This window comes from Leptonychotes weddellii, chromosome 1 (assembly GCF_054177405.1).
Source record: "Leptonychotes weddellii isolate Sample4059 chromosome 1, ASM5417740v2, whole genome shotgun sequence".
Taxonomy (NCBI): Eukaryota; Metazoa; Chordata; class Mammalia; order Carnivora; family Phocidae; genus Leptonychotes; species Leptonychotes weddellii.
This window is the reverse complement of record NC_138369.1, coordinates 116,461,735-116,489,038: the sequence shown is the minus strand read 5'-3', so window position 1 is coordinate 116,489,038 and position 27,304 is coordinate 116,461,735. Positions and strand designations below refer to the sequence as shown.

The 27,304-nt window shown below is 38.4% G+C and overlaps 1 protein-coding gene across 1 annotated transcript in view; it reads right to left on the bottom strand.

Moving 5' to 3' along the window:
* LOC115940224 (uncharacterized) overlaps nucleotides 1-27,304 on the bottom strand; it is a 695,973-nt gene that overhangs the window by 163,649 nt on the left and 505,020 nt on the right. The window contains exons 7-8 of the mRNA XM_081830171.1: nucleotides 21,546-21,680; nucleotides 21,354-21,422 (exon numbers count right to left, since the gene is read on the bottom strand). The gene's annotated coding sequence lies outside the window, so the exon portion shown is untranslated. The remainder of the gene's footprint in view (nucleotides 1-21,353; nucleotides 21,423-21,545; nucleotides 21,681-27,304) is intronic.

Genomic DNA, 27,304 nt, shown 5'->3' with positions numbered 1-27,304 from the left:
AAGGCGAAGAGCCGAGACTCGAACCAGCCAATCTGGCTCCAGAATCTCCTCAAACCCAGCCAGTCTGGCTCCAGAACCTATGCTCTTTAACTGCTCTATGCATGCTACTCCCTCCCTCTCAGCAACACGTATGTGGTGCTTACTGGGGGCTCAGCACTGGACTACTTACTTCTGTTCATTCTGTGACAAATCACTGCAGACTTTGACAAGCCCTTATTCTGACCACGTTTCAGATTTAAACCCTAGGGTCAATATCTTGCTGCCAGAGAAATTAGAAGAAATTTGATGAACAATTCAGTAGGCAGACTGTTCCAACATAAGGATTTTGCGAAGAAGTTAACTTCTAGTTTTGGCAAACACAAATTATGAGTAAAAAGATAGGAACATGCCAGAGTTTACAAGAATCACAGGGCACAACATTTTAATGGGTATTATTTACTGAGTTTACTGTGGGCCAGGTCCTAGAGTCCCAGATTTTATTTATATCATTATTTTGTATGTATCTCAAAATGATTTTAGGAAGTATATATCAATTATTTAGTTGACTATCAGATGCCATAGGTTGTAAGAGAAAAAAAATGTTGCTAAGGCACTCCATCAGTTGTAAGATGCATTCTAATGTTAAAATGTGAAAGAATGTGCATCTTAACTAATGAAATATGGCACAATCCCATATTACAGGTGAGGAAACAGACTTCATGAGGTTCAGTTGCTGAAGATCACCAGGGCTCACACCCGGGTTAGTCTGACTCGAAGCCCATGCTCTCAACTATTTGACGGAGTATGTCTCAGTCTGTGTTTACGCTGCATGAGGTAAAATTAAATATCTCTTTGTTGTTGTTCTTGTTAAATTATCATTGATATGCTATAGATTGGTGACTGAAATCTCAAGGTGGCTTTGCAAGATTTGATCACCCAGTAAGATGCTTTACATTGGCCGAATGGGCCAAGAAAAAGAAACCAATTTCTACTTCATTTTTAGCTACGTAGACAGCTTCAACATGACAGCTTCCAAGTGACAATTTCTGTCTCTTTGTCCTAGAACTATCCCTTATTGTAGCTTATAATGAAAAATAACTTTTTTTCTCATATAAAATAAAATCTTTGTTTCTGAAGACATTGCTTGGCCTGCTCTTCAGTTCACAAACAAAATACAATTTCTCCTTTTAATAACTCAAGATGTTTCATAACTATGCCATGGTTTGAGATTTGAGAATGAGCAAACAAGACCACACGAAGCACAGAACAATTTCATAAAAATATTTTTAGCAATAAAGACCCACAAGACAGAGAAACAGAAAATGCATACGTACTCGACTCAGAATCCCATTTTGTTCCTTTTTTTTCCAAGGGGCGACAGCAGCTTTAAACATTGAATTCCTCCTACATAGGACTATACATACACGCACAGTACACAACTTCAGTTCCTGTTCTAAAAACACTATGAGCCATTGTTTTATGACTGTCTCTTGAGGCTAAGGGAAAATGTTATTGGTAGTCTAAAAGAATAGGTTTTAATATAGGCATTTAATTTTTTTTCCATATACTCCCTGATTAAAACAAGGTTTGCCCCGTTTTCTATTTTTCTTTTAAAAACCCTCTTTACCCACATTAACAAAACAACATACTGACTATAGCTGTGACTTTGGCTTTGACTGCCCTAAGTTTAGATGCAACTTGGATCCATCTCTTGCACTGTGTAAGGGCATTGAGTCAACTTTGGCTACATTGACAACATTTAACTTGTAGTTATTAAGAAAAATTACTTTGTCCCCCAAAAGGTTAAACTGAATCATGATATAGGTTGTTGATCTATTTAGTTTTTAAAATTAGTTGATAAGAATTAAAAAAGAAATGCAATTATGGCTCCTTAGCAATTACTGAAATAAAATATTTAAATCCACAAAAACGTGGAACAGTCAAGCAAAATTTATATACATATATATGAATTCAACTTATAAAAGTGGAGATTTGGGGCACTGAAAGTTATCACTGCCATTCAAGAGAATATTATTATTGTCTCTGGGCTACAGAAATAATATGCTCTTTATTTTTAAAAATCCTCAGAATACAGACAAATATAAAGAAGAAAATGGAAAACATCCGAACTTCCGAGATTGTTACAGTTCAGAGAGATCAGGGAAACTGCTAGGGAGTGGCAGCTTGTATTCAAACCCAAGTTGAACTAAAACCACATGCCTTTTTTTTTTTTTAAACCATACCATACATATAACCAACATTCATTATCACTTTGTACCGACTGCAGTTAGATCAACAAATGTAGTTTGGTTTGAATAAGACTGAATATGGAATATTCTGATAAGACTACACCGACCTAAACATAGCTGGCAAAGAAAATGTGAAAATGCTCACACAAGTCGGAAGCCTGGGCTTGGGTCCAGTTGCTCACACACTAGAATGAATGTCTGAGTTGTGCTGGGATTAAAGAGTCAGTTCTCATCTATTCGGTTTCGCTGACATGAGCCCTCACTATGCGCTGGATACTGTGTGAGGTATTTTGTAGACAACATTTCTTCCCAGTAACTCTGCAAGCTAGGTAGCACCTATTTTTAAGATGAGAAAAACGGGGCTCAGACAGGTTAGGTGGGTTGTCTTGGCAAATGGCAGAGCTGAGATACCTACCCAGGTCTGTGTGTCCCAAAGCTATGCTCTTACCATTGTGATATCCGAACACAACCTGATCCCCATCCTCATGGAACTTAGAGTCTGATAGGATAGGACATTAATTATGGAAATAACTAGAATGTAAGACAGAATACAAAAGAAACCATCCAAAGATAAAAACGGAGTATGGTGAGTATTCGGATGCCAGAGAGACATACCTATTAGGAGCTGGGAGTGAGGGGGATGGACAGCAGCAAAAAAGGGAGAAGGGACTTCAAGAAAGGATAGAATTTCTGTAGATGTGATGAGGGTTGGGTGGGACAAAGGTGAATCAAGAAGAGGAAGTAGGAAATCTGATGTGTTAGCTACATGTAAGGTATGAGTAGAAAGCAGGGAGAGATCAAGCTAAAAGGTGATGTTGGCTATAGCCCTGAAGGTTCGAGGCTCAAGGGGAGGAATTTATACATAATTCACCGGGCAATGAGGTTCCCTGGAAAGTCTCTGAGTGCAGAGAGACCTTAGGAAGATGAATCAGACAATGGTGTGGAGAGAAAGTAGGCCCATTCACTAACGTCAATTTCCTTGGTTTTCAGGGAGTAAGATACATATTATTATCCTCATTTTAGGATGAAAAAACTGAGGTTCACGAGGGCTAGGTAGCTTGCCCAAGGTCACAGTTAGTAAACAGAGGAGTCAAGACTTGAATCAAGAAAGACCTGACTACTCCAGGTGAGGTCTATGGACTGGCAGCAGCAACCCCCTCCCAGATCCCTGACAGCTCATTAGAAATTCAGACATACTGAATCAGAATCTGCATGTTCAGGATGACGTATGCACGTGAAAGTACCAGGTCACATTTTCTTTTTTATAATGACCTATATAATTACGGGAAAAAATCATTCAGCTGACTTACACCCAGATGTCTGGGAGAGTACATTAGGTAATTTCCTTACACAAAAGGTAGGAATCAACTAAGAAAAGAGGGCCTTCTGGATTTTGTTCTCATAGGTAAACCAAATCAAGAATTCAAAAACTGAAATTGTAACTAGCTGTGTGGCCTTGGGCAAGCCACTTAATCTCTCTGAATTTTAGTTTCTTCATCTGCATAATACTTAGCCTATAAGAAGCAAATGAGATGGTATCTGTGAAAAAAGCTTGTATAATGGGAGACCATTATACACATATGAAGTGCTGTTATTAGAAGATAGAGCTATGAAGCACCTTATTTCAAAGAATAAAGAGGAAAAAAGAAGGAAGAAAAAAAGGAATAGAGGGAGAAAGAAAGAAAGAAAAAGAAAGAAAGAAGAAAGAAGGAAGGAAGGGAGAAAAGGAAGGAAGGAAGGGAGAGAGGGAGCGAGGGAGAGATGGAGGGAGGCAGGGAGGGAGGAAGGAAGGAAGGAAGGGTAAAAAGAAAGAGAGGCAGGGCAATATACACAAGTTTGCTGAAGGAAAACCAGCTTCACTGAGGCAGGGGCATGAAGAACTGATGAGTTAAGGAGTGAAGGAGTCCGAGAAATCTAATTTGTGTTTCACATAGGTGTTTCTGAAAATACAGAGACCGTGCTGCACATGGAATTGGAAGAGCAACAAGGGCCTGTGTGGTCTTGGCCCAAAGTAACAAACATAAAGCCATTAAAAAAAAAAGTCATGTAGTAATTAAAGGAATGAAAAACAGTTCATCTGAGGAAAAATTAGTATAGATTTTTAATCTTGGAGCAGAGAAGCCTACATAATGAATTAACAATGGAACATTTGTTACCAATTTATTGCAGTTACCACAGAAAATTAAGATACATTAACTGATTTCAAGCATGAGATTCTTTAGTGAGCCTACATAGTGAGGGAGGTTAGACACTGAACACGTGAAAGAGAGATTATGGACTCCTCATCCTTAATTCTTGTGGCACATATTCATGGAGGGCCGACTACTTGCCAGACATTGGGTGGACTGCTGGGGCTCCAGAGTATATAAAATACACTTATTTCTTCAATTAGGGAATAGTTCAGCAGAGAGAAAGATACAGGTCATTATAATCCAGGGTAGAAAGTAAAATGTTCCATAAGATAGCTATAAATAAGAGAGCATAGAAATTCGGAAGCAAGCAGGTGTTAACTTCAGATGGCAGAAGTATTAAGAAAGGCTTCCCGACTAAGGTACGGGGCACATTTTTAAACTGTTTTCCTCTGGTCTTCTAAGAATCATGGACCTGGACTAATCATCTGCTGAGGTTCTTTCCCATTCTGTGGTGCTGTGATGGTCGTTTTTAGGCTATGAAATAATCGATTACATTTGAATACATTTAGGACTGAGGAAAACCTCAACTATTAGGCAGCAGTGTGACCCTGGCGGTATTATGGCATCCCTTATCTGTGGAAATCGTGTCCACATGAGATTAAAAAAAGAAACCAAAACCAAAACCAAACGCTCAAATTAGTTTTAATTCAGTCCAATGAACAATCTATTGAGACATTAGTGTCAATTGACTCTGTTGGTTTGTTGATTCCATGCTGACAGCAACATATGTAGAGAATGCAGATGTACAGAAACTAATCAATCACCTGCCGCTTTCCCTCAAAAGCCCTGATAAATTAACAAAATATTTCTGAGGCAGGGGAGGGGAGGTAATGGATAGAGTATGTACCGGGCAGGTGGTTTGTAGGGATGAGGCTGATAACATTTTTTATGTGGGTCACCAGGAAAAATGTGGGGAAAAAGTGTCTTTGCACACATTGTAAAGTTTTGGCATATTCCATAAAAATCAGGTAAAACATATGAGATCTCTAGCATATGAGATCTGCTAGTCAATTACCCCATTTCAAGACTCAAAACCTTAGCTTGGAAGGCGCAGAATAATGAAATCAGAAAACAAGTCGAAGTTCTTCTATTTTTGTAAGGGCTAAGGCTAAGCAATACTCCTTGAGATGATTTTAGAAGAATTAAGTAATATTAGGCAGATTCAAGATTTCTATGGGTGGGGGCAAAATCCTTTAAAATTTATTAATAGAATGGAATAGAGTGTTAGCCAATCATTTTTAAATGCAATGTCACACACGTAATATATAAACTGAAGATTTTTTGGAGGAGTCTCAATCAATGCATAAGCTCTGGGTTTGCTGAACTTCTGAAGGACATGTGCCTGTAATTGGCCTTTCTAATTTCTGTCTTGTTAACAAGTATATAAATAAGAGAAGGCTTCAGTAATTGGCTCAGAGTTACTAATGAATTAATTAACTTCAGTCTATTTTACCTAACCTTTAATAATAAGAGTCCTTTTTTTTTTTTTTTTTGGTCTAGCAATAGGTCTGACAGACTGAGAAAACAGACATGCAGCAAAGCTCTTGAAAATTAATGAGAAACGAGGAAAGAATCAATGTACATTCTGCTTGCAGAGAACGGACACAAAAAAGACACAATAAACCATGAACAAACACAGTCAGTTTAAAAAATAGGTTAGAAAAAGTGGGCAAATTCAATTATAGAAGTAATTAGAAGATATAGGGCAAGGCTGCCTTTTGGGACTGTGCCAGAAAACATGAATTAATATGAGTGAATAGAAAGAGCCCATGTAGTAATTAAGAAGCAATCACCTATGGCAATGAGTACCTGAAAACAGGCTGCAAACTATTAATTCAGTGATCAAAAATATTTTTAGATGATTAATATGGCAAATTTATTTTAAAAGACTAATTTCTGGAAAGATATCAAGACAATAGCACACTATTTGTTCCTCTGGCATTTATATAGCTAATTAAATTTTATAATTTGCAACAACAGTCATTATTATCTGAAAACAGGAAAGGCAATATTTTGCCTTTTTTTTTTTTCATGGTGGTTCTAAAATCAATAAGTTAAATCCAGCTCCTGCAGTCCTCTGTAAGTGCCTAAACCCTGATTGTTACATTCTTTCAATGCATGTTTTTCTTATATGGCTGTGTTTCTGTAATTTTATGCATCTGAATTAATGTACATATCCTCAGAGGTTTTATATGTTTCCATACCTGGGCAGGGATTCCACACACTGTTTAATTTCAACACTATCAAATAAAAGCAGTTAAATGTACTATTTGTGCATCAAAGACTTTCCTACTTGGTCAGCAGAGGTCTGTTACTTCAGTGCACACCATTCCCTCCCCCAGAATACAAAGGCATAGACACGTTATGGTGAAGAGTGCTTTGCAACACACAGAAGGCTAATGGCTTCTGAAATAGGTGATTATCAGAGCCCCGTAGAGCAAGATGAGGGTCTGGCTGGTAATAAATAACCTCGCAATATGAATTATTCTATTTCCACAGCTTTAAGAAAAGCTACATTTCATTTGTTGATCAGAAAAGTCTGGAAAATGCTGTGTCTCTGGAAATAACAGGGAGCTACTAAAGCTAATCACTGTGTCAGCAGGGAGTTATTGAGCACCTACTAAGGGCCTAAGGTGCAAAAGTAAATCTTGAAATGCTAAGCTTGTAACAAATATTTGTGTGTGTGTGTGTGCGCATGCACGCACGCGTGCAATTTCCTTTTCAAAGTCAATAAACAGAAACTCTTGTATGCCATGCTTTAGAGATGTTAGATTTTTAATTATTAATTTGCTCACGGATTATTGCTATTTTTGAGGTTAGGGTACACACTGCTGACGTACAAAACAAGATTGAAGTAGAAACTCATTGGGAGTCACGGTTGCAGAGGGCATGGAGATAAGAGTTGTACAGGTATTTGAGGAAAATAAAAAATGAGAGATTTTGACAAGATTCCAAATGAAGCAGATATTAGGCCTGTCCAGTTCTTTCACTACCTGTTTTTCTCTCATTTTCTTAAAACGACCTGGGTGCTTTTGAGAAGAACACGGAAGAGACGACCTGGGTGCTTTTGAGAAGAACACGGAAGAGAAGATCGCCTCTAGCAGAGGGTTCTCATTCTGAATTTGCCTCGCGTTGTTAATTATGAAAACTTAGGTATGGCAATGGCAAACCAAGAGCTCCTCTAGCTATATGCTGACAGTGACAGAGCCCCCCGAGAGGCAGGCAATTGGGAACTAGTGAAGTGAGGACAGCTTAGAGGTGTGGGGGCTGAGAGGGGCTCCCAGCTGAACAGGACCCACTCACCATGAAATGTTAATGTGTCAATGAAGGGGAAAAGCATGAATGAACCACAAAGAAACTGAAAGTGACTCAGCTGGTTGGAGATGGAATTTGGGCTCTTTGCCAAGCTAAGGTGTTCAAGGGCACATACCCTAACGCCGAGGGAAAGAAAATAGGCTGCCCCTGATTTTAGAAAGAGATAATATTTTGAGGAAAGAAGACAAAGGCTCTTTTCTCCAGAAATAAACTTCCTTCCTTTTTTTTTCTTCTTTCCTTCTTCCCTTCCTTCATCCCACAAACATTTTCTGCGTTCCTACTTTTTGCCAGGCTCGAGGTTAGGAATGGAGCAAGAGCTCGAGAGGGAGAGAGGGGTATGAAGATAAATGAGAAACAACCCCTCTCCCAAAGCTCCTATTCTCGAGGAAGGACAGGTATAGGTAGATGTAGGCAACTATAAAAAAAAGATCGTGAAATAAGTTGCAAAGGAGGGGAAGAGGTAAGCTGTAGAGGGAGAGCAGAGCAAGGGGGCAGCTAGCTGGGGGCTCTCGTAGATCAGAAAAGGCTTTCATAGAAGAGGTGGCAATTAATTATGCCTACTTGAAGAATCATAGGCAGAGAAGGAAGGAGAATTTCAGTTGGAGGAAACTTTCTCTTCCCCTACTGTCATCTCTAAACATCTTCTTTTCCAAATCAAATTATTTCAGGAAAACAGGGAGACAAGACACCCATGACATATGCATGTGAGAGCGGTAGTTGTATGTGGCGGGGAGAGATGAGGAGAAAGATTGGCTTGTATGGGGATTTCTCTAGAGTTTAGAATACATTTTCCTCATATATCAAACATTTGCCTCCTCCAAGTTAGCCTTTTTTTTTTTTTTTTAACATACTCTTCTTTTTCATTATTTGAATATTTGGATCTTGTTTGGTTGGAAAATGTGATCTTCCAATAGCTTTTATTTTTTAAATAATTTTAAAAACATTTTATTTATTTATTTGAGAGAGAGAGAGTGAGCACACATGCACAAGTTTGAGAAAGGGCAGAGGGAGAGGGAAAGAAAGAATCTCAAAAAGACTCCCCTCTGAGCATGAAGCCCATCATGGGCTCGATCTCATGACCCTGAGATCATGACCAGAGCCGAAATCAGGAGTCAGATGCTTAACTGACTGAGCCACCCAGGAACCCCTCCAATAGCTTTTATATTTTATGTTTGATGGCTTTGTCATTTTTGCCAATGATAAGTCCCTTATTCTAACTCATGGCTTGAGGATTCCTGTGGATTGTACTGTATTCATAATGCATTCAATTATTCCTGTTTTAACTTATCTTTTCCTTTTCTCATTAAATAAATACTTAAGTACTTACTATTTGGCAATATCCTGCTAGGCACAGTTTGTTCTTTCCTTGCTTCTAGCTTCGAAATGATGCCATTTCCTCAGTGCTGAACATCAAAGCCAATCTTGTTCTTAACTGAAATTGGTGAGCCGGACTGGTCTATCAGTTCTTAAGATGTTTTCAAAGAAAGGCTATAGAGACCAGCCCAGTTAAGGTACCTACAACAGGCTTATCTACAAATGGAGAAGAATTTCAGACTGGCACGGGTCAAAAGTTTCCTACATACAAATCCAGGCTTGTTTACCGGATATGCAAAATCTAGGTCTCCACATCTCTCCAGAGGCTAAGAAAGGAAAAGTAACTATCATACATGAACATTAATTCATTCACTGGATTTTTAAGTACTCTGCTAGGGACTAGGGATATGAAAATGATTAAAACATGAGTCTTGCCCTTAAGGAACTTACTCCCTCAAGAAGTAGATAAGTCAGATAAGTAAATCAATTATTATAATATAGCTGTGATAAGGTATAAAAGTGCAGCATGCTATGAGAGCACAAAGGAGAGATATCTAAATTAGATTGGGACAGTGGGATAAGAGGATAAGATGCCAGAACTGAGTTTTTAGGAACAAGAATTTCATTAGCTGAAGAAGAGGACCAAAGGAAGATGATGTATAAAATGGCACAATGAGCTTGGGAATGTCTTTTTTGCAGACATACAAAGTATTGGCTCCATATTAAATAAAAGAAGGGTGGGATGGTCAGACAGACCAGGCTAACACAGACCAGGCTCTCGCTGAGGATTTCTGTTCCTTGACTCATTTCTTTTTTTCCTAACTCCTTTTTCTTCCACCCAGAGTTTTTGGATAGAGCCATATAGACAGTCTAGTCTGTGGACATTTCAGAATTTGAAAGCTCCTGGCCTAGAGAATGCTGCTGGGGTATGTCCAATGGGCATTCATGCTAACAACCCAGGTGAGGGCACAGAAAAATAGCAATGGATGAGACACATGGTACACATGTGTGCATCTCGTGAAGTTGTTGACATCTATGGAAATGATTCTTTTCTTTATGCCAATATTTTCTTTTGTCTGAATTTAGAGTCTTGATTGAATGAATAGGCAGCTTGTTGCAAAGACCTCAACATGTTTTCTAGCCAGGCAACATCAAGAAAGGGCACCAAGACAATTCTCAGGATTAAACGTTTATTAGGAATGTCCACTCCTTTTATGAATTCTCTGCCTAGCTAACTCCCACTCATCCTTCAGGAATAAGCTCAAGTGACTTTTTTTTCCCCCTGAGAAGTTTTGTCTGATATTCTGTGTTAGGTCGTGTCCCTCTATACATGCTTTCCTGGTACCCTGCAATTTTCCTTTGCAGCACTCAATATGACTCTGATTAATGCTGAACTTCATAATTAATGCTTTCACATCAGACTCTTTAGGTAGGATGTTCGCTGCATGAGGACAGCAACTCTACAGTGCCTAGCAGCATTCCTGGTTCATTATAGGTGCTCAATAAATATTTTTGGAAATGACTCATTTTACTTGTTATCCCAATTTGCATACAACTCAAAAACAACAAATTGCAATGCAGCAGAGCTGCTATGTAAAACCAGGTTTGTAGATCTGAGAGATAACCGGAACTCTCAAAAGTCTCTCAGAATGGACATGGGCTTCTCGGAGAGTTCAAACAATGGCACTAGGTTATCTCCTCTTCTTGTTTTCCCTGGCCTCTCCCCATGGGCATTTTGGCTCAAAACGAATCCAGCATCTTCCCATTCATCTGTGTCAGGGCATCTTTATTGTTGCAACTTACTTTCCTCAGGCCACAGCTTCCTTCATTACTGAGTGCCAAATATGCTGGTCACCACGCCAAGCACTTGGGATAAAAACATGAAAAGGCATTGACCTTTTCAGGAAAGCAGCAGGCAGCCATGGGAGGGGCAAGGCTGGAGCAGGCGTCCTCAGTCTCCAGAGAACCACTGCCTGTAATTATGTCACAAGAACACTGCCCTTTTAGCTTAAAGGATTTGATCTCTGTTAAAATGCCTATCACTCCAGAAATCATAACTATTTTTAGCTGTTACCAACCACTTTTACCTTCAAATGAATGAAGGATCTGAGAGCAGGTTTTGGCCCAGAGGGTAGAGGGACAGGGAATAAGGTTGCTGGGAGGGAAAGGGAGAGGGACAAGACATGCCAGTAAGCTGGGAAGGGTTAAAGAAGAAGCAGCTACAGCTACAGCACCTAACACATAATAGACACAAGGCAGTGCTTGATGAGTCAATAGAAGATAAACTGCTTTCTTCAAATTGATCAAGGGCTTGTCCTACCTTAGACTGTGTCTTTAGGTAGCTAGCAATTTCTGGTTGAAAAAAAGTTTGCAAAATAGGAAACAGATGGCTCCAGCTATTTAGAGTTGATGTCAATCCCATGACACTATCCCACTCTAGGGTTTCAGAGGGAGAACATACAAAACGTACTTTTCTTTTCCTTTCCTACCACTATGAATTCAAGAGGATTTCCATTTTCAGAAATGTTATAACAAGGACATATATCCAGTTTCCAAAGGTTTCATGTGATCTTGAGCTTAGATGCATATGCTGGGTTCTCTTAGCTATTCCAAACACTTTTTTTTTTTTAAATCAAAGAAACTCCAATGGACTTAAATTGGTCATGAGAACTAGTGATGATGTTTCAAAAGAGGACACATACCATACCGGTGTCTGAATACTAAGATTCTTTTCTATGTCTGTGAGTATAATGCTTGCTTACACATACTTGCAAAGAACACAATTAGCATACTAATTTGATTCTCTACCTAAAGAATGGAAGATTCTTTTGACACAGACAGCTGTCCATGAATAGCGAGGGTGACCCTTGGTCAGTTTTCCATCTGTCTTAGAGTAAATGTCCAGACTTAGACATACATTAGCCGTATGACCTCAGGCAGCCCTCTTACATTGCTGTTTATCAGTATCTTCATCTGTAAAATGGAGACACATCTAAAACCTGCCTGACAGGGTTGTAATTAGGATTAAGTCAGTACTTTGCTCACAATAGACAGTCCACAGTATTTTTTTTAAACTCTGCTCTGAATCTGTCTATTCTGAGGAAGTTTGTAGTAGGTCCAGGACTTTCTACTTTGATCTGCCTCTAAAGAGAGAGAAGTAGAGAAAGGTTCTACTGAATCAGGTCTGAGAGAATTCTATAGCTGTGGAGAAGTCACCACTTCTCTTGCCCTTGACTCCCAAGGGTATAGGTTTCAAGGACAGATGCACAGAGAGCGGCAGGGAGTGACTACTGTCTGGGCATGTGTTAGGCCCATCGCCAGTGTCCCCGGCAGCTCTCACAATACCAGGCTGACAAATCTAAATAACACCAGTTATAATTGTATGATCACAATTCCTGAATCTCTCCCTAGACTCATCTCCCTCTCCCATCCTTTTCCCTTCCTTAGACTAGTGGTTCTCAACCTTGGTTACACATTGGAATCATCTGTGGAGCTTTAAAATATTGAGGCCTAGGTCCCATTCTTAGAGATTCTGATTGAACTTGTTCAGGATATAGTATCACTATTGGCCTTTTTTTAAAGATTTTATTTTAAGCAATCTCTACACCCAACATGGGGCTCAACCCCACAACCCCTAGATCAAGAGTCACACACTCCAATGACTGAGCCAGCCAGGCACCCCCAGCATTGGCCCACTTCTTTATTTATTAAAAAAAATTTTTTTTAAAGATTTATTTATTTATTTGAGAGAAAGAGAGAGCAAGCGAGTGAGATAAGGGGCAGAGGGAGACAGAGAGAGGATCCTCAAGCAGACTCCCTGCTGAGTGTGGAGCCTGACATGGGCCTGGATCCCAGGACCCTGAGAGCATGACCTGAGCTGAAATCAAGAGTTGGATGCTTAACTGACTAAGCCACCCAGGCACTCCAATTTTGTTTTCAATGTAAAGTCCAAGTTAACACATGCCAATAACATCATCAATAAAAAGACAAACATTTCATCATGGCACATAAAATGAATTTTATGGTGTTAACAGTATTTGGTATCTTAAGCTTATTTAAATCCTAGTTTAATGTAAACACACTCTGTCTTGCCCTTCCCCATAAACCTGAGGCTGTTGAGCCCATCAGGTGTGAGGGGCACCAGGCTGAAAGGAGCAGAGCGGTACCATGGGTCCTACCATTTGCACAAAGATTCCTAAGAACCAGAGTTGATTCAGAGTACCCTCTCGGACCTTGCGTTAGCTCCAGGAATCTAAGCATCTCTTATTATCTATTAGTTCTGCCAGTTTGGTTGCCGGTGTCATGAAGTGGATGTTTTTTAACCCCAGTGTCATGAGACTCTGGTGTGTCATTGTCAGCTGTGATTGAGATATGTTACAAGAAATGTGAAATAGGAATAAAGCTCTGGGGTTTCCATACAACCTATTTAAGAATGAATTCCAGCAAGCTCAGGGTTATCCTTATAATAGCACTGCTTTCACTTGCTTGCACCCAATACACTGTCCTGAACAAGGGAACATGGAGGAGGGACTATCATTTGACATGAGTGTCCCCGTGGAACAAAGGTTGGGGATTTGCACAAACCAACCTCTCAAGTCAAAGAAGTTCCTCACTGGGCCTCAAGATTGCAGCAGTGCATTCTAATGGGGGTGAGGGGACAGCGGGACAAAGGGGCCTCTCTGTGTTCTGGTGCCTGGTCTCTTTTTTGGGGACAGAGAGGACCTGTTTTTTTACATCGGAGAGGGAAGCTTGTTTACAAGGTCACATCTTAAGCCATCTCCGAACTGAACATGGAAAAAACATCTTAAGTAATTCTGCCAATCTTTTCTTATCACAAAAGATCAGTTTATAAACATGTCAAGTGTAAACACAATATTTTTAGGAAAAATAAGGACAAAAGTATTACATATTTGGGGGGGGGAGATTCTACTGATACTTGGAGTAACTATGATCCAACCAGTAATCTTAATTTCTTCTGCTGAGTTTGAAGGAATGGAGTACTTCATTTAGGTTTTTTTTTTTCATTTGCTAACCAAACTTGCTAGTTGCATAAAAAGAGAAATTACCAGTTGGGTAATTTAGACCAACACTTTGATTTTTTTTTTTCTTTTCAAGGTTCCTGAGCAGAAATGAAAACAAGGTTTGATGATGAGGCTTGGAGAAGGGAGAAGGGCCGGGGAGAAATATGGTAAGCACTCAATAAATGGTTGTTGGTAGTTGTTATGGTGGTGATGGGATGCTTAACAAATCTTTCCTAAAAAATGCTTTCAAAGCTGTGAAGTGCAGAAGGGAACATCCTACCTTGGTTTTCATGAGTTCTGAGCTATTTTGAATATTAATTATGACTTTTTGTGCTTAGAGTGATCTTTTTTTCTAGTAAGGAATTTTGAAGCAAAAGAAAGGAAGAGGGATTTATGAAGCACTCAGTATACTCAAATTGAAAGTGAACCTTGTTTTTAATTTTCCTTGTTTATAACAAATTACTTGTTATATATTTTAGTGCCTCAATTTTCATTTCAACCTTTCAACTTATTAGTGAGTAATAAACATGGAGTCCTTGAAGTTAAACGGACAAAATGTCAAGTAAATTTAAGATCTTATTTTGTTATTTTACAGTACGATGGATCAAATTGGGCAAATACACTTAAAATACATTTAGAAGATTAGATTCCTCATGGTTATTTGGCAAATGAAGTGGAGGGCCACTTCCAGACTTCAAGCCAAAGGGTGATGGGCTCCTATTACTATCTATTATTAGTAGTAATAATACTATTAGTAACAAAGAGTCTCAGAAAATTCATAGATGATAGTTCAAGAATGAACTGCTTACCAAGAGAATGTCAGGAATATTTGGGGGGGGGAGTGCTTCCTTAACCTTTCAAAGCAGCCAACTCCCCTGATTTCCCACAATCCATTCCAGAGGGCTGCTTCCTGAGGCTGAATTCTGCAAGGGGCCAGTCTGACACGCGGCCTTTGTTGCACTGCTCACGTTGACCGCGGTGCTTTCCTTTCCCTCCATCTCTCGCTCTTTATATTACACTGCCATTTATTTCACATTGCTTTTTATTTCACACTGACCCTAGCCTTTTGGTGCCAGTATATGAAATCTCAGTTTTTCATTCTGTAGATCAGTTCTGGGTCTGCGGTCTTAGATCCATCACTTTTTAGTGAGCTTTTATGTCACTGGAGACAGCTTTGCATTTTAATAAAGTTTCCAATCCTCTAGGGCCCTCTCCCCTGAAACAGCTCCAGCTCCCCAGGGCCGCTGAAGAGTTGAGCAGAGAGAGTAGAAGCTTTTGTGGACAGTGACGCTGGTGGCAGATAACTCCAGCTGTCATTACAAGATCATCTAGATAAGGAGGGGACAATCAAGTAGGGCTTATGGTCCACTTGAGTTTTTCTGATTGTAAAACCAGCCATTTTTCAATTTAAATAATTTAAGGATTCCAGCTTCTCTATACTCTAAGGCTCATTGAGCCTCTTATTAGCTGTTTCTCCAGTTCAAGAGGTGGAAGGGAAGAGTGCAGATTTTTTGTTATTGTTAATGCACAGCAGTGGGTGGTGGTGTGCAAATAAAAAAATAACCTGAACAAATTTGAAGAGAAGAGAGAATAGAAATCCATACAAGTAAACATGCATGATTTTAAAAAGTTAATTAAAAGGCACAAAAAGGACAAGTACTGCGTGGCCTTCCATATTATCAACAGGCAAATGACAGAGAGGAAAATGAATTGGAAAATGGATTCCCAGCTAACTAGAAAAAGGAAACAGACTAACATAGCTCTTAATTTTAATTTGAAAATCCCAAATTCTCTCCTAAATCCTTTCCTCATCATATTCTGATAATGATCTTATCTCACACTGTTCCCATTGAAGGAAAGCTGGGATGGGCGGGAGAGAAAGAGCAAAATGAAGTTGCAACGTCCCAGGGGTTTCAGCTCGGGACCTACTTAGAGAATCACCTGGGACACATCGATGTCAGCACATACAGCCAGGAAACCATAGCTGCCAAAAGGTCTTCCTTGTCTCTCTTCCTTGTAAGCCTCTTTTTTTTTTAATTTTGCACCCTTCTCTTCTCAAATCTCTGTGACCAAAGGCCAGTAACCTTTACCACATTTCTTTTCAAGTGGTATATACAGGAATTAGTCTGCAAGTCACTTACTTCCATACAAGAGAATGGGACATGAAGGCACTGTCCACCAAGAAGGTGGGGCTTTTCCTGAAATTTTCAGGAGTATCTTTTGGACCGTATCCAATTGGTCTGTAGAAGTATTCTAGGGATGGGACAGGTCTGGAGAACCAAGCAATGTCCATGCCTGTGGGCTGGTCTTTTCTTTTCTTTAGGAGACATGTGCTGCTCACATGAAGGCACAGATTCCCCAACATAAAGGTCAGAGCCTGAGAGAGAAGGTTGGATAGCTAATTAGAGAAAATATTTCCTGACAGAGGTAGGACCCATGGTTACTACCATGGGTTGAAGCTGATAGAGAGATACTCTTTGAATTATTAGAAAAACAATGATGACATGCAGACCGCTGATCAGTCTTCAGTTGACACTGGAAAGAAATCTTGTGTGGAAGGAAAGTAACATCAATAGCTAAGGAGTTACACTAGGAGAAAAGACCAGGAAACACTGTGTTTTCTTTTACTCCTTCTTCCCTTGCTTTCTTTTCTTTCCCATTTCTCTCTTTCTAAACAAGAGAAGGCCATCTTTGGATTACTAGTGAATTATCATTGAATATTGCTGATGCATAAGTAGATCTCAGGCAAATATGGGATATCTCTATTCAAAGAGCCAACTGTAAACTTCTAGACTGGTGTTCTGCTCTCCCTGCCCGCCGCCCCCCCCCCATTTGAGAATTAGGGAAAACAAAACAAACATAGCCAGATAAGCTGAGTGCCAGAAACAGCAAATACTGCTTTTGCTCCCTGTATTTCCTTTTTCTTTTTTAGGCAATGGAATTGTAAGCTCTGTAAGGTCAGGGGCCCTGATAGATTTACCCAGTACTGTATTCCCAGCATTTAACACTGTGCGTAAATATTTGTTGAATGATCCAATTAATGGGATATCCATTAATATCCTATCCACAAGATGTGGATAAAGAAATGGTACATCAGAGCCATAAATAACATAAAGATTGCCTTACAGCTCTCTCTCTCCCTTGATTTAACCTGCCAAAGTTCTATTAGAGGAGAATATTCTAAAATGTGTTCTACAGAACATTAGCTCTGAAGAATAAAAATCAATTTTTTTTTTTTTCAAAAAAAGGTGGGGAGAGTCTATAGAAAATTAGTTTGGGATACTCTGTATTATACAAAGTTCAAAGAGATCTTTACAGTATGATCTCTCAGAGTTTTTCAAATACAAATTTTCCCTGTGAATTTCCCAGGGAGGGACATAGCTTGCTACATTTCCAAAAATTATTTGACGATGTTCCTCTTTTACCTGGCACAGGTTACAGTAACAGTATTCCATAAAACATGTCTTGAGGAAAGTAGCATCTTAATTCAGCTTTACATTCTTTAAATTATTTCTTTCGGATTTAAGTCCTAAGTAATTTTTTCCACTGAGAAAGATACCACCGGGTATAACAATGTAATGTGCAGGTAGTTAACACTACTGAACTTGACATAAAAAATAGTTACAAAGGTAAGTTGTATGTCATGTAATTTTTTAACCATAACTAAAAATTAAGAAAAAATACTCCCTAAATATTATTTTACTAAGTAATAAGTAAATCAGTATTTTACCTAAGGGCTGTAATGATGCACCCAAATTTAACAGTATTAAATGGCTTGGTTTTGGTCTACAACATGCTGCTCAATTGCATTTACCACCTAGATACTGTATCTTCCACAGCATCTTGATTTTGAACATGGAGCTATGGATTTCTTAGTGTGTGTTTTTAGTAATCCAGCCCAGGATGACTACCTAAAAAGACCTGTGACTGTATGTATAGGGAAAGTTTATTATAGTTTAGTAGAGTGAACTTGGGACTATGAGACAAGAGACTAGGTTACAAAACTGACATTGTCACTGACTTAGCGGGCCACCCTAAGTGAACGCTGCTTTCCTTATCTATAAGATGGCCTCAGTCAGCAATTTTTTACTTTTTTGCCTCCAACATGAGATTCCCTTCTTCCGTGGAACTTTAATAGTCACAGCGGGTAAAAGCAGAGATGCTCTGGTCTCGAGGAGGTGGAGGCCACTGAGCCTCCCTTCCCCCATGGCCCTGAGTATCCCCAAAGAGGCTAAGAGCTCAAGGTAACACAGTTTGAAAACCACGAAGCTAGCTAATCTTTAGGATTCTTTCGAAGTCTTACTTCTGCCACCAGGAGATAAACTGCAGTAGAAAAGAATGTTTGTGTGTCCATATTAAAGCCTCTAATTTTATACCGACCCACAGAGAATTCAGCTCTTCTAGAATATAGAACCCTGCCATACCATAATGTGGCAAGCACCTTTTGAATGTCAACATTTATTTTATATTAAAAAATAAAATAGAAAAAATATTATCAGAATATACTCCTCCCTTATTCCCTTTATGGATACATTTCAAGATATAGACTTGATGGTAAATTAAAATTGAATGCAAATATTGTCGCTGAAAAGTTGCCCATTTATATGGTTTTCTCAGCCCCTCTTAGTTTTTAATGGGCAAGGTTTTGCTAAAAACAAAAAGTGTTAATTACATAAATATGCGTATTCTTTTCAAAGCATTACACTATATTATGGTTAAAAAACAATAGAGAAATGAATGCAAAACTATTTCAACAAAAACACTGCTTCTTGAGCAGCCTTTAAAATTATGACATATTTACTGGGAAAATGCATTACTCATGACAGGGTTACAAAAGCAATATTAACCTTCTTGAAATTTAATAGCAAAGTCAGACATGTAAAAATCAGTACCAGACGTGGTAATATAACTACTTTTGTTAAGATTGTACATTGGATAAAACAGATATTTAAAGCTATATTAAGATGTGGGTAAATAAAGAGTCCGTTAGAAGATTCCCAACACACAAGCATCACAACTAAAATCATCATGCAGATTGTTCTAAAGATAGCATCCATGGAAATAAAAAACCGCGTGCTTTCTTTTGCTCCTGTTATTTTGGGCACTATTGCTTTTGCAATTTTGTACAGGGTGTCAGAAATTAAATTTGCCCTTAAAGATACATATGTCTATCTTTTGGGGCAGGCACTTGCTACATTGACAAGCTACCAAACGCATTCATTGTATCTAATGTGTGACTAATGAGTGATTGTAATCTGTAATCAAAGAGGATGTTTGCTTCTGCAAAAAAATATAATTTACCCCAAAATAGCATTGATAATAAGCCAGGAACTGCAAAGTAGTGGTTAAAAATGTGTGATAAAATATAGACTATAAAATTGCACTTATCATCAAATGCAAGTTTGATTTACAAAATAATTTTTTCCAAAATTTATCTTGTTGCTATAGTTTTATCACATAATCCATTACTTGCCTAGTCATGTTTAAAAGAGACTCACGTTTTAAATTATTTTATTGTTTTTGTTTAAAAGGGGTTCGCACTTTAAATTATTGTTTTTGTAACCCTAAGATATTTCATTAAAATCTCTCAAGGAGGTTTTACTTATTTTAGAGAATGCAAGCTTGAGACATATTAAAAAAACAAAGGTCAAAAGTCATAAAGGATAATAGCTGATGGTTTTGATAATGCTAATTATATATTACTGAGAAGAAAGGTAGAGAAGGAAATATGAATACCAAAGAAAGATAAACATTCCAATGCTGGATTTAAAAAAAAAAAAAACAATGAAAAAAACTTTTAAAATGTCTTTGTACTTCACTGTCATAATTCAAAGACATAATGAAGCCTGAATTAAAAATGTCAGTTTCTGTGAATGTTGGTAACTTGGTTCTTTGTTGGGCAAGTCAAAATGTGTCTGTTTGATAGGCAAAAATGACAGACTAAAAATGGGAGAAGTTGGATCTAAAAAAAGAAGCACACACATGCACACATGCATGCACGCACACACACACACACACATACACACACAGGACTTTAAAAAAGGTCCATAATGTACTTGAAGGAGAAGACCTGTAGGGTAGGAGGCAATATCTTTAGGAAGTCACCGAGCAGCACTAAAAGGCAGTGTCCATGGCCAATCAAAACGATTTCTGTGACTGCTGGGGCTCTTGCATCTCCGTCTTTACACTAGACTGGAAACCCTTTGTACTAATTACCAGACTGTACCAGATTTTCTGGTTCAGTTCAATCCTATAATTGACTGACAGTGATGGGCAAGGAAGGGGAAAAATTCAAGCTCACCACTGCAAGCAGAGGCTCAGAAATGGTTTCACAGAGAGCCGGTCACAGCCTGGCACTAAAAGCAGGGTTAAGCAAGCATCATCAGCATTTTCTTCTAATTCTCAGGTTAAAAAGGAAGTGAGGAAGAAAAAACAGCAGTCCATGACTGCTCTCATCTCACGGACCAATTCTTAGCGTGCGACCATTTTACATAAAATGAATGGAGAATAGCTTCAAGTATAAATGGCAATGTTAGATGTCACTGATTTTTATTTTGCTTTGGGGAAGTAGGTATATATAGGTTTGTCTCCAGAACTCAAATAGGGTCATCTTGCTCAAGTTCAACAGTCTTTTTTTTTTTTTTTTAACAGAAACTGGGAAAAACAATGCTGCTATTTCATTCCTAGGGCTGAAAAATCATTAAAGTGCAAGGCAAATTTAGAAAGCTTATGGCCAGTTGCATAATCAAAATGAAGCATTTGAAGCCCTTAGCATCATAATCCTCACATCCTTCGCTTGTTTTAACTCACTGATTTGGATTTACTGTGTGTCCCTAGTACTAAAATGGTCGTCCATGAATCCATACTTCTTAAAGTGAAAGTTTGAATAATAATTTACTTGAACTTAAAGTTACTGCATTAAAAAAAACAGAACACATTGAGCACCGGATTAAAGACTTAGTCGGCTGCCCATCCTTTGTTATTTACTTAGAACTGTTCTCCACCCACTTTCTTTCTAACCAAAAGAGCAACTCTAGCTTCAGCTACACCAAACATTAAAAACACAGGTGCCAGAAACAGGGTCAAATGGGAACTCAGGCCATTCGGGAGGCAAGTGAGCATTATGTACTATCATGTTGAGGTCAATTGACTTGAAATGTAATCACAGGTTAAGCCCCTTTTCTTTCCAGGCTAAAGAGTAAGCAACACCTGTGCCCGCAGCCGCTCACACTGCACTTGACATAGCAGCCAGTTCAATTTTTAGTTACAAGTCAATTACTTACTGGAACAGAAAGGGAACATTTCATTCATTCCATGGATGGCCACTTTTCCGGAGAAACCTGTCAGGCTTTCTTTCTCCAAAAAAAAAAAAAAGGAAAGAGAAGAAAAAGTAAAAGTTAAAAATAAGTGATATGATGCAAAGTTCTAGAGCTAGGCCAGCACACTACAGCAGAGAAGTGGTGCAAAGAGCTTACCTTCCAAACACTGAACAGAGCTGTCTTGGAAATGAGGCCTATCCCGGCTGATAAGTCCTGGGATTTTCCTCATCAGAGAATCAAAACAGGTGAAATGATAATAGGTGCTCTACACCTGAGGAGAGGACCAGCTGACTGCATGAAAGGAGAGCGCAAATGAGTAAACTGTCTTCCCCCAGCTACAGTCAGCCCTTGTGCAAGGGGAGTTTCAAACGCACTGGCTATAGACTTTTGTCCAAAGCTGTGGTTCTTTTTTTTTTCTTTTTTTTTCTTCTTTCTTTCTTTTCTTTTCTTTTCTTTTCTTTTTTTTTTCTTAGTAAAGCTAGATTAGTTCATACAAAACTCAACAATACAGCACTGAAACCCATTGTTGATATTCAACATTTTTCACATAGCGGAACAGAATAGACAATACGGTATCTAGGAAACCATGGGCTGGATTACAAACTGATGATATCTCATCCTTCTGGGGGCCTGTAATCCTTTTTATTACCTACCACAGTAAAAAAAAAAAAAAAAAAATCATCACTGTGTGTGGGGGGAACTCTCAGAATAAATCAATAACATTGCTATTCTTAGGAAAATAGGATAAATTAAAATGAAATCTTGCTTATAACACTAAATCTCAAAGTGCCATTTGCGCATTTGCCTTTTATGCAAGTTAATGATTTTAAAACTTATGCTAACGTTTATGTGAGCTGCCAGACGTTTTAAAAATTAAATTATGTGTAGATGTTTGCTTAATCATATTCAAAATTAATCTGGACTTTCAATTTCTTATGAGATATACTTGGAAAGTTATTTATTTTAAAGTGCCCAATATTGAGACTAAGGCATGAATACTAAGTAATTTTCATTAATTTGCTCTAAAATACATGTCTTGGGTTACTGTAAGTTATATTTATTTCCTCCATTAAGAACACACTGAAATTCAAGATTTTCTGAGCTTACTTACCTGATACCCAGCTTAATAAAACAAATTTTTCACTTTTTTAAACCCCATGCCTTTTTCATTTTTCATTTTTTAAAAAATGCATTTCCTGATTATGTATAACCGCAAAGCCATTCTTTACAAGGAAGTTATGCCTATTAACCTTTTTGAAAATCTGGTCCAATCCCTTTTATAACGCAATCCAGTTCCCATAGTTTTCTTAAGCCTACAAATGGTCTAGGTAGCCACAGAAGTGATTGTTCCTACCAGTTTCTTTTCATCACTTCTGCAATTGACCAATTGACAACTGATTGATGGTTATCTTTTCACTTCAACAATGAAAGAAATTACCATCACTATAGCTATGTACAGTAAATGCCTCCAGAGTAAATTACATGATTCTAAAATTCTCCTTAGCTCACTTAGTAAAACATCAACACAAAAAAGTTTCTTTTTGCGCCTCCTTTCCTGTACTAGATTTGGCCTTTTCTGTCAGCTGCAGAAAAAGAACTTGACAGCTTCTTTAAAAAGAGGAGTATAAAGGAACTTGAATAAAGGATGGCACTGGGCCTGTCTCAAGCAAGTGGCCATTCTTTGCCCTTGGAAAAAAATTAGGCATGTGAGCACAGATAAGCCCTATAAGAATACTCTAAAGACTATTCCCAGTGACCTTGAGAGTCTATTTCCTTCCTTAACCATTCCTGAACGTTAGGGCAACGACATAGATTCTGAACACGGATTTGCCAACTTATTTTGAGTAGGTGTTGTTTCTCGTTGAAAAGAAAACATCCTTAAATTTTTAAACTCCCTTACTGCACTGCAAAGACTCCCCTGCTCTCTCCAAAAGTGCTCAAACAAGTGCCATTATGCACATGTCACCTCCATCCATTATGATATGTTGATGGACAAGAGCTTTAAATCCTACCCTCAAACCTAAACTTACTGCAAATGTATATTTTATTCTCACAGGAAAGCCCTGAATCTTGTCAAGGAAGGGGAATTCAAACATTTTTTTCTTTCTCTGTTCAATTAAAGTCTTTTTATTTTTTATTTTTTGGTGAAGTAAATATGCTGCTATGAAAGATTCAACTGATTTACTCTTGCCCTCCCCACCCACCCACCTTAAGGTCACCTTTTTAAAGTGAAAAACACACACAAATGGACAAGAAACATGATTTTGGACTATTTTCCTTGATGTTTTAGGTCCATAAAATGTGTTACTGAATATCACAAGGTAAACTGATCCATAGTTTTATTATCTAGAATGACGTGGCACTGTTTGGAACTTTTCCCACTCTATCAATATTAGGAAGTTATATTGCAATAAAGGAAAGTGGATTCCATTCTTATTCACTGCTGACTCCATTTAGGACTTGGGCTGGTTTCCTGATAATTCTGGCCTCAGTTATTTCACCAGACAATAAGATTTTTATGAAATGCTGCCTTTATGTCCTTCACAGTGGTAGGCTCTATAATGTATGAGAAATATGAGATGAGATTCTGTCCAGCAGAAATGGATAATTTATTTGGTAAAATAATACATACAGTGGGAAATAGCTTTCAAATGGAATATAACATACATATTATATATGTGTGTATTATAGCATTATATTATTATCACATCATATTTGGCATATATGGCACTAAATAAACTTTGTTCACTTAAAAAACAATTCATCTTCCATGTTACCTTTGCTATATTTGCCAATAATATTATTATTCAAATATCCCCGATGATATTTATAAAATGTCATTTTTATATCTTCACAGTTGTTCTCCAAAGATGTTCCAGGCTAGACTTATGGCATTAATGCCTAGACACCTGAATTAATGAAATTGCTTTGAAGATGATCTAATCTGCTATCTTTACCCACAGCATCACTGCTGGAATAACCTTTCTCCAACTTCCCTTTTACCATGTTCCACGTAGTACCTGGTTTTGGAACCTATATGCCTTTATTGCATGAAGTCCTTGGAACTTCCAAGTCTAGGGAATGTCCTTGCTTAGTTCCCGCACCTTTGCAAAATCTAGTTCCAAGGCAGCACCTCTCCAAACTTATTTCCCTTATTTCTCATCAGCTAACTTACCTTTTATTAATAGTATATCTTATTATTACATACACGCCTAGATACATACCAAGCTGTTCCATATTTTATCCTCATCTTCTGTATTCAAGGTCCAAATAAAACCTAGGCCATGTAGGAATCTTTCCCTGCAGTAGTAGCTCATATCTATTTCCCTATTCCCTCATGTCTTTTTCATTTATTATTGTCTTTGACGCACATTTGGCTCAGTTTGAATGTCACCCCCTTTACTAAGATTTTCTTATCAATTCAGAAAAAATGAATTTCTTCTCCCACTATACTCCACAATTCTTGGCACACATCTTTATTATAATATGCATTATCTTAGATTGTATTTGCATATCATTTTCCCCAGGTAGAACTTAAGACCCATGAGGAAAGGAACCGTATTGTATGTATATTTTTATGCCTAGCACTTGGCATATAAATGTTCAATAAATGATTACCAATAAAGACAGTCCTTGCTCCTAAGGAGCTCTCAGTTCAGGGTGAAGTTTATATTAGTTGTGAGAATAAGATGGTAGGTGAATAGCTAAGTAAATAAGAATGGCAGTTGAAAAGATCAGCAGTTCTTTAAAAAGTAAATTGAATTTTTAAAGTAAGTATTTATTGATTTATTATTAAAGATTTTATTTATTTATTTGAGAGAGAGACAGCACGAGGGAGAGGAAGAAGCAGACTCCCCACTGAGCAGGGAGCCTGACAGGGGCTCTGTCCCAGGACCCTGAGATCATGACCTGAGCCAACTCAGCCACCCAGGTGCCCCTAAAGTAAGTATTTAAATGTTGGTATAAGAAAGACCATATCAAAGCCACTTGTTTGGAACGTGAAAATTTCTCAAGAAACATAGGTGCATGTTTAGACCAATCCACTAATTGTTCCTATTTGTTCCATAAGCTGGCCAAGTTGTGGTAACACAGCCATTTATTGAACATTTGCTGGTTGAAGCAATATAGTAAGTACTTTACGTAAATTTAGTTCTCAAGATTACCTTATGAAGTAAGTACTTCTGCCATTTTACAGATTAAAAACTTGGGTTTGGAGAGGTTGCCTGAATCTCCCGAGGCTGCCTGGTCAGGAACGGCAGAGCTGCGACTGAAACCCAGCCCTGCCTGGCTCTATAGTTTACATTGTTCAGAACTAACTGATGGTGCAAATGGTATTTTTTCTCAATCACCCTGAGAAGTCTATATGATAAATATGGGGGAAGAAAAGAAAAAACGAAGAGAGTTTTCTATCTATTTCTTTATCACACAACCAGTCTGGAATATCATTGTTAAAAATTATTCTTTGTGTATTCTGACTTCTCTTTCTTCATACACCCTCTACTGACCCAGATGCCTTCCTCAATCTTTTCAGGTACCCAGTGCCTTTTTTTTTTTTTTTAAACAGAGAGAGAGAAAGCGCCTATGCACGTGAGGAGGGCAGGGGCCAAGGGAGAGAATCTCAAGAATCTTACTGAGCGCAGAGCCCGAGGAGGGGCTCAATCCCCTGACTTGGAGATCATGACCCCAGCCGAAATCAAGAGTCGAACACCCAAACGACTGAGCCACCCAGGTGCCCCCACCCCGCTGTGTCCTAATTTTCAAAAATTTCTCTATAGACCCTTTACTTAGACATTCAAAGTTCTTTATACTCCTCTCCCAGCCTATTCAAAATAGCTATTACTTTAGGACATGTGGGAGTATAAAATCAACCTAGTTGAAGCGATTCTTGTTAAGATGTGAATAATGGATAGATGTTAGATTCTTCTTTCACATAAGCACTTTGAAAAAATTGCTCATTAACCTAAGTGAATAGGTAAGGATTACTATTTCAGGCCTTGAAGCTACAGAAGTGAAGCAGACACTTTCCATGGAAACCTCAATGTATAAACAGAGAGATTTTGAAACATGTGATGGTGGTATACGTGTGATGTAAGAGACTGAGTAGACAGGCTAGCCCTGTCTGAGAATCAATTTCTTTAGTGATTTTTAATTTGGGAGATACAGTCATGGGCCCTCATATCCTGCCCAGTTACAGACAGCCTTATTGCATACTACTTTGTGGAATATATACTTTGGAGGGAACCACTGGGTTGGAAGTTAAAAAACCCTACTCAAAGCTGCTGCTTTTTGCAGGGGAAGGGGGGAGGTTTCCTTCTCTCTACTGCTACACAGGTAGATCTTTTTTTTTTTTTTTTAAGATTTTATTTATTTACTTGAGAGAGAGAGAGAAGCAGACACCTTGCTGAGCAGGGAGCCCCACACAGGGCTGGATCCCAGGACCCTGGGATCATGACCAGAGTCAAAGGCAGACGCCTAACCGACTGAGCCACCCAGGCGTCCCACGCGGGTAGATCTTAACCATGATTTTATGTTGGAATTAACTGGGAAGCCCACCATCAGATATTCTGATTTAATAGATACATAGTGGCTCCCAAGTAGCAGTAATTAAAAAAAAAAAAAGCTATCTTAGTGATTCTGATGTGCCACTAAGTTTAAGAACCATTGTTCTAAGCCAGTGGTTCTCAAAGTATTGCTCTGAACCAGCAGCATTGGCATCATTTGGAAACTTATTAGAAATACAAATTCTTGATCCCACCCCAGACTTACCAAATCAGAAAACTCTGGAGGTGGAGTCAAGAAACTGGTGTTTTGCTGTCAGAATGGCTAAAATCAACAACAAAAGAAACAACAGGTGCTGGCGAGGATGTCGAGAAAAAGAACACTCACGCACTGTTGGTGCGAATGCAAACTGGTGC